The sequence below is a fragment of the Ursus americanus genome, unplaced genomic scaffold, assembly GCF_024610735.1.
Source record: "Ursus americanus isolate L20-20 unplaced genomic scaffold, mUrsAme1.1.p SCAF_147, whole genome shotgun sequence".
Lineage (NCBI taxonomy): Eukaryota > Metazoa > Chordata > Mammalia > Carnivora > Ursidae > Ursus > Ursus americanus.
In genome coordinates, this window is record NW_028273729.1 from 147912 (window position 1) to 156491 (window position 8580).

Consider the following 8580-nt stretch of genomic DNA (forward strand, 5'->3'; position numbering starts at 1 on the left):
CAGGTCCCATTGCTCTTCCCGGTTGAGGCCTTTCTAGCCTGAGGTGGGACAGGGGAGACATGCGGTCTTCACTGCAGTCACCAGGAGGGTTGGGGGTTGGAGCCCAGAGCAAACCCCCAGGCTCTCGGTGACGTAGGCAAAGAGGTGGGACAGGAGGGCCCACAGTAGACAAAAGGAGCAAGGTGCCTGGCTGGTTCCGTGGGTTCGGGGTCCGCCTCTTGGTTTCAGCTGAGGTCATGATGCGCGCGTCCTGAGATCGAGTCCATCCTCAGGCTTCGCACTTAGGGCGGGGTCTGCTTGAGGATCCTGTCTCTGCCTCTGTGTCTCCCACCCCCGTCTCTGTCTCTGTCTCTATCTCTGTCTGTGTCTCAAAAAAATACCTCATGCAATCCTTTTAGGGAAAAGGGAGAATGGCAACAATAGGAGGATGTGAGGTGGGGGGTGTGTGAATGGACGTTGGTATCTCAGGTCAGATCGTTAGCTGAGTATTGACAGCCTCTCCCTGCACTAAGGGCATCGTCCCTGTGATTTCTGACGATGTATCCCACGCTTGAGAACACAGAGACTGTTTCATGGGTGGGGGTGCTCAGCATTTTAGGGTACGTAGGATGTTCCGTGCAGCACTGTGAGGTGGCAACAGAAGGGAATCACATGAACGTCCTGCATCTGTGAAGGGCTCAATGGCTGCGGTAACTGATGGGCCTTCTGGAATGTTGTGCAGCACAAGGAGGCGCCTGCTCCGGACCCTGGAGGGGCCCCAGGGATGTGCTCCTTTACAACCAAAGGGCAGAGCAATAGGCATAGTACCGTGAGCCCCATGCCCCTTTGGGGAAAAGTCTCCCAACTCACCAGGATCTCGAGCAAGGGATGAGAGGTGGTTTAAGGTCGCTTTTCTGATATTCGTACAGATATGTGGATAGGGACTGTGCATCGGGCCAAGGCCGTGGCAGGGCCCTGAGGGCTGGTTTGGGGAGGGGATGGGGATCCGGGTTCACATGGGAGCAGGAGTCTAGGACGGAGCCCCGAGGAGCCCAGAGGCTGGTTTCTGGGATCTGGGTCCCTTTGTGCCGCATCGGTGCCCTGGGTGCTGGGTCCCTCCGGCACCTCCACTCACCCTGAGCCAGCGCTGGACTTTGTTGGCAGTAGGGGACTCCTTCCTGTCCTTCAAGGAGGTGGGGCAGGGGATCCCATCGTTCAGCTCCTGCCCCGTCTCCTGTGTGGAGCTCTGTAAAGACAGTGCCCGGCAGCCAGGCGGGAGGCCTCAGAGGTCTGTCTGGCTGCCTTGGCTGGTCCTCAGCCCCAGGGGACTCCCTTCCAGACACACCACACCCCAGGATGCACGCAGCTCCACCATGGAGAGAAAAGTGACACAGCTCGAGGGCCTTGGATTCACTCTGGCCCTGGTGAGAGGCACCTCGGGAATCCTCTTTCCACCCTGCCCCCCCCACCCCCCCGTGGCATCGGTGTGAACATGAAGGCATCACCAGGGTATCCACTGCCCTGCAACCTCCTCCAGCCCAGGGCGGGACCTCCCCCACATACCCCTCTTTCCCTGAAACTGGGGGAATGGGGCTGCCCAGGGATGGCTCGGAGAGGTGGCCTGGCCTGGCCTAGGTCGCTCGGTATTACCTTCCGGCACCTCCTGGCAAAGGCCCTGAGGTGTCGGGGGCGCGGGTTGAGCCAGTGTCTGCAGCATGTGAAACGTCCCTCACCCCGGGGATTCTGGAAGCCAGAGCCCCGGAAAATGGGCACGCAGCAAGAGAACATCTTTCACTATCGAATGTCTCCGGCCAAGTGAGCCTGATACGGGACCGCACTAGAATGTGGGTGCCTGGTGACCGGGGTTCCGAGTTCCGTTGGGGTCGGTTATCAGGGAAGTGACTTCACTTCCTGGGATCCCCTCCCTGAGTCCACACCTGGACTAGCACCTGCACAGACAGTGCTCTGGGCTGCCGACTGCTCATCCCCTTTCTGCATGCCATGCCAAATGTGTACCCAGTGACACCAACACAACCCTCTCCACAGGCCCCAGGGAAGGTCTGGGTGCAGCCAGGGCCCCAGCTTGGAAACACCCCTGGGCTCTGATGCAACTCTCCATCTTCCCTGTTTTGGACCCCGGAGAAGCCGTTGTGCCTGTCAGGGATGGTCTGTGTCTTGCCTGTGCGATAGGGATTATTCCAGCGTGTACTTCTTGCAGAAGTCCACAGGCATAGGTGGGATACCATCTAAGAAATTGGGGGAGTGGTGTCGCACGTAGGGAATACCTGCCACCACATTTTCTTCCTTTCTCACCTTCTCTGAGTCTGTAGCTCCTCCGATCCCACCCACAGTCCCTAGTGTTGTGTGTGTGTCTGTGCACATGTGTGTGCCCCAGTACTCCTATTGTGCAGGCCCAGTCCCACCTAGGGGTGGATGGGAAATAGCTTTCCCAGGTCTTAGGCTTTCTAATTTCCAAGGCAAACCCTGCAGAAGCTATTGGAGCCTTGGCTCAGAGGGGCTGAGCCCACCCTTACTCCTAGACGCTGCCAGTCGTGTGTCACGAGCCATCCCTCCTTTCCTCTGGGTGTCATGTGGGCAGGGGTGCCGTCAGTGGGTTGCCCTGGCCTGGGCTCCTCCTCAGACAGGTACGTGCTGGGATGCCTCCTGCCTGGGATGTCGATGCTTCTTCCCACCCCCATACCATCTCCAGGTCTACAGCCAGTTCCAGAACACCACCTCTTCCCGAGCTCCCAGTGAGTAGCTAGGTTCAGCCATGGCCCCACCTTTGAGGACACTCGGAGAGCTGGGTTCAGGCCTGGTTCTGCCTTCTTACCAGTCTGTGATTCTGGGCAAGCCACGGACCCTGCTAGGGTCTTCCCCTTGTTGCAGAGGCCGTCTCTTACGTAACTGACTTTATTTTCGTTGAAAGATTTTCTGTGTTGGCTTGAGAGACAGAGTGTGGGGGGTGGGGAGGATAGAGGGAGAGGGGAGACAGAATCTCAAGCCGACTCTGTGCTGAGTGTGATGCCCAATGCTGGTCTTGATCCCAAGACCCTGAATTCGTGACCTGAGTCCAGATCACGAGTCAGAAGCTTAAGCAACTGAGCCACCCAGGCGCCCTGGCAAAAGAACACTTTCGATATATTTCCAGGCAATGCAGGGAAGTGACTAGTGCAAGAGGGAAGACAGACATGGGGGACTGTGCATTTCCCTCACTTAACTGCCTAAAGAGATTTAGTTTCTAGTCTATGGGTCAGGGATGAAGAATACAGGCGCAGCTCAGCCATTTCCATGAGTTGGAGACAGCAAGATGGAAATTTGGAGAAGTCGATATGGCTGTGGTTTACAGTACAGAATACTGAGGAGAGCTGCACAGAGAAAGAGGACCTCAGAAAGCCATCTAGGATCACTTTTGAGTTTTCATAGAATTCCTCAATAGGGCACCTGTGTGAGGAACGTATGTGGTGTGGGGAAAATAATAGCCCAGGGGAAGCAGAGAGGAAAATGTCACTAGCCTTCACACACAACCAGGAAAAGTCTGTGCTACCAGCAGCAGGCAGAGTGGAAAACCTCGTAATTCGTGGGACATTGCAAAGAGAGCTCAGAATACCAACAGAACAATAGCAAAATATATTGAAGACTACTGTGATACCCCCTAACAAACCTTTGGAAAGCTAGTCTGGAAGGATAAAATAGTTCTCCAGGACCCTCACCATCAGAACAATCCTCAAGAGTATGTGTAGAAATATAAGCAATAGTTAATATCTAACCATTAAAATTCACAATACCTGCCTTCCAACCAAAGATTACCAGGATGCAAAGAAGGAGAAAAGTTCACCTCGTACTGAGGAGAAAGATTAAACAATAGAAACCTACCCAGAAATGAAAAAGAGGATGGAAGTATTGCACATGCACTTTCAAACAACTGTTAGAAAGAGGTTTTATATACGTAAGAATGTACACAAAGGATGAAGTGAAACAGAGATATAGAAAATATGAAAACAAGGAAAACCCAACTTCTGGAGCTGAAGAGTAGCACGTCTAAGATGAAAAATGTAGTAGATGGGCTTTCTTTCACGTTAGACACTACATAGCAAAAAGAGAGAGAGAGAGACAGAGAGAGAACTTGAATGCATGATCATAGCAGTTGTCCAGAATAAAGCAGAGAAAAGGAAGGGTGCAAACCACGCCGTGCACACAAACACTGGAGTAGGTGTGAGCTTTGTAGCAATTTCAAGTGGCCTGGTAGATAAGAAATTGGCTGAGGTACAGAAAAAAAAAATGTTTGAAGAAGTAATGTCTGATTATTATCTGAATTGCATGAACCCTCTACACCCATAGATTCAAGAATTCAGGAATCCAGCCAACAAAACCCCCAAACATAAGGATCATGAAAAAACCCCTCCTTATCAACCTACATCCTAATAAAATTGCTTAAGACCAATGCTAAAGAAAAAAATCTAAAAAGCAGATGGAGATGAGTCCATTGCATTACCTGTCACGTCCCTAATTGTGTAGATGGTCTCTGTTTCTTTCTGGTCTGTGTTACTCTTGGAGTCTCTCTTCCCTTACAGGATCCCCCTTCCTATTTCTTGCAGGGTGGTTTAGCGGCCAAATCCTTTGAGTTTCTTTCTGTCCTGGAAGCTCTTTATCTCTGCTCCTATTCGGAATGACTCCTTGCTGGATAAAGTATTCTTGGCTGCATGTTTTTCTCATTTAGTACCCTGACTCGATCACGCCAGCCCTTTCTGGTGTGCCAGGTCTCTGTGGATAGGTATGTGGCTAGTCTAATGTGCTTACCCCTGTCGGTGAAGACCCTCTTGTCTCGAGCTGCTTTCAGGATTTTCTCTTTCTGTCTGAAATTGCAAACGTCACTAGTATATGTTAGGGTGTTCCTCTATTCTTATGGCCTTGGGGAAGAGTCCTCTCTACGTCTTGGACTTGAATGCCTGTTTCCCTCCCAGATTAGGGAAGTTCTCAGCTACGATCCACACAGATAGATCTTCTGTCCCTCTGTGTCTTCTCCCTCAGGGCCAGAAGTAATTCCAATATTGTTTCCTTTTGTGGCATCACTGATTTTTCGATTCCTCCACCCATGGTCCATTCGTTGGCTTTCTCTCTTTTCCTCAGCTTCCTTCCTTTCCATCAGCTTGTCTTTGGTGTCACTGACTCTGTCTTCTGCCTCATTGACCCTAGGCGTTAGAGCATCCACATCCAATGTAGACTGCATCTCAGTTAGAGCCTTTTGAATGTGGGCCTGATTCGATTTCATTTCTGCACTATGAGAGTCTCTCGTGTCATTTATCCTTTTTTCAAGCCCAGCTAGCAACTTTGTAACTGTCATCGTGAGTTCCAGCTCTGACATCTTACTTAAAACCGTATGCATTAGATCAGTGGCAGAGAGTGTTACCCCTGGCTCTTTCTTTTGCTGTGAATCCCTCCCTCTAGTCACTTTTCCCAGAGAAGAATGGATGGGGGAGAGAGAGATTGGGATCTCACAGGGTGGACAAAACTGGGTGATCCACTTGGTCCCGATTGTCTTTTGGTCTGTGTGTTGGAAGTCACTAAATCCCAAAATTGTAAAGAAAGCCAAACTCATATATATATAGCGAAAGGAATCCGAAAATGAGGAATATAGGAGCGCCTGGGTGGCACAGCGGTTAAGCGTCTGCCTTCGGCTCAGGGCGTGATCCCGGCAATCTGGGATCGAGCCCCACATCAGGCTCTTCTGCTATGAGCCTGCTTCTTCCTCTCCCACTCCCCCTGCTTGTGTTCCCTCTCTCGCTGGCTGTCTCTATCTCTGTCGAATTAATAAATAAAATGTATATATAAAAAAAAAGACTCTCTTTAAAAAAAAACAAGAAAACAAAAATGAAGAATATATGTATAAAATGTCCATGTAAAAAATGACAGTTCAGAAAAGATTGAAAAATGAAGAGTTGCTAAAATTAAAAAAAAAAAAGTAGTTGGAAAGGGAAAAAAAGAGGGAAAAAAATAAATGGAAAATTTTGAATGGAGAGAGAAATGAATCATGAGAAAAAGCCTCAAGCTCTAGGTGCTATTTTCCCCTAGCGCTGGAGTTTGGCCATCCTCTTTGGTCTGTAAACTTGCTGTTCACTTGTTCTTTCACCTCGTTTTCGGGGGGCGGGGGCCTAGTGCGCTGATTCTCAGGTGTTTTTGCCTGGACGGGGATGCACTGCCCCTTGCCAGGGGGCCCGGTGGGGCTCAGGGTCAGCTGGTTGCTCTGTGTGCCTTGTGTTCCCAGAGGGCTTTCCCTGCCTCTTGAAAGGGTGAGAATAAAAACGGCCGCCCTCATCTGTAGGCGCAGAGGTGTGATGCTGTTGTGCACCAAGTTCTGTAGACTTCTGCGGTGCTCCCCACACCAAAGCTCCTTGGGGAAGGCGGAGGGTCACAGCGTTTCTGTCCTTTGCAGGGCTCCCAGGTGGAGAGCTTCCGATCAAGTGGACTCCCCGTCAACCGACTTTGTGCAAGGAGAGGGATCTCTCCCTTCTCCTCACTTGTGTCTGGAGCAGGAAGCGTAGGCACCGCTCTCACAACAACTGAACTGCAGGGTTATCAAGAATTGGGGCTGGCAGGGGCAGGGGGTCACTGCTGGAGGAGCCTGAGGGGTGTGGAGGGGCTATGCCCAGTGCCAAAGCTGCCGGTTGAGGCTCTGTCCATCTTGCAGCTTCCATGAGCACCCAGTGTGCTTTGGAAATGAGGAGGTTGTGGAATACAGGTGAGGTTCAGTGGGGGTGGAATCTGGAGCCGACGACCAGGAAAGAATTCTTGAGACGTCTTTGGTGCAAAATTGGTGGTTTATGACAGGACCCATGGCAGAAAGAGATGCTGCCCTGGCTTGTGAGGGGTGGCTGATGGTAGACTATGGGGTTGGGAGAAGGTAAGGAAAAAGGGAGGTTGAGATAATACTTGCATATGTGAAAGAAGACTCACAAGGTACAGAGGCCTTGCCATTGTCTCGGGAAGGTGGTTTTGCCCTCTAGCAAGGCATGAACATTAAGACGGTTGGGAACTTCCTGGAGGCTGCAGAGTATAAGGACATTTCATTGTATCTACTTTCCCTTCAGGAAGCTAAGTTATTGATAGAAATGCTTGGTTCTTGTAAACTGCTAAGACATTGGGAAACTGAGGGAGACTTAAGTCTTGCAGGATTGTGGTGTCTATAGGTTAACTATTTCTTTGCCCTTTAGGGCAGCCAGGAGTGCCTGAGGAATGTCACGGACACCCCATGGTGGGGGTGTGTGTGGGGTGTCAATTCCGGCTTTGTCCTCAGCTAGCCTTCTCTTCCCTCCTCAGTAAAGGTCCCCCCTGTTCACAGAGGTTCAAGCAGTTCTTGCTGTTGCCACCTAGTGGACATATGGATGAACACATTCAGGTCATGTCTGTGACTCACTGACCTGAGCTGCCATGAGAGCTTGGTTCCTTCCTGGGAGGACAAGGCCCAAAAAGGATGGACCCGGAGCAAGCAGACAAGTGTGGCCTGGCCGACGCCCCTCTGCTGGCCTGGAAGCAGGACCTGGTTGCTCTACTTAGAAGCTGAGTTCTAGAGCAGGAGGGGCTGGAGTGGCTGGGGTGTGTCCCGGGATGGGGTCTGGATGAGGGGTGTTCCAGGACGGGTGTGTGTGTGTGTGTGTGTGTGTGTGTGTGTGTGTGTGTGTGTGTGGTGGGGCAGGGATGCTTGTGGAGGGAGGATCCGTGAGGGCGGTATGGAGAGGCTCTTCCCTGCTCCACGGGTCCCGCCCAGGTAGCCTGATGGCCTCACTGTGGGCTTGTCTTCCTCATGATTTCAGGGTTCATCTCTAGTCTCCGGGGACCCTCCTTTCCCGAGCAAGGCTCCACGGAAAGAAAGAGAGTATAGGTAGAGGACCCTGAAGCCAATACTCCCACAATGGGACTAAAGTGTGTTCCAGAAATTGTGCTTTTAGGAAACAGTCCTAAAGCAAAAGAGATTTAGGGCACATTGTACTCTTCACTTTAAGGATGAGACTCCAAGAATTGGAGATGTCTCAATTGTTCGGCAGGTGGTGCTGCTGAGTAAATGATGTGTAGCCCCTGAGAATGCAGAAGGGGACAGGAGGAGCAGTGCCTGTCCCCTGTGGGGACCTCAGGCCGCACAAGAGCCCAGCTGTGGAACCCTCCCTGCCCCACCCTATCCCACACACAGGCAAACCCCCTCCCCCCACACACTCACCCATACACTCCAAGGGAAAGGACTGGAAGAGGGCCGCCATGTGTTATGGGCTATCGTGATAGAAGGTAGAAGGAATGTGTCTTCCTTTCTTCATATTTACATCACTATTTTACTAACAAAACGTAATCTGGCTAAAACCTTAGAGAACTTTTTAATTACCTGATATGTTTGTAATAAAGAGGAAGATTTAATATGCAGTCTTAATATTTTTCTAATATGCACATTAGAATCATTGAAACCTGGCCTATCCAGGAAAATGAAAGATTTTGAAGGTGTCTCATGAACCCAGATATTTCTGGCTCTTGGGTCACACTTACAAAAGGGAAGCCTATCCCAGATCATGAAAACATTTCATTTTGGGGCTTCACATGCGCAGTATTGTATCAGGA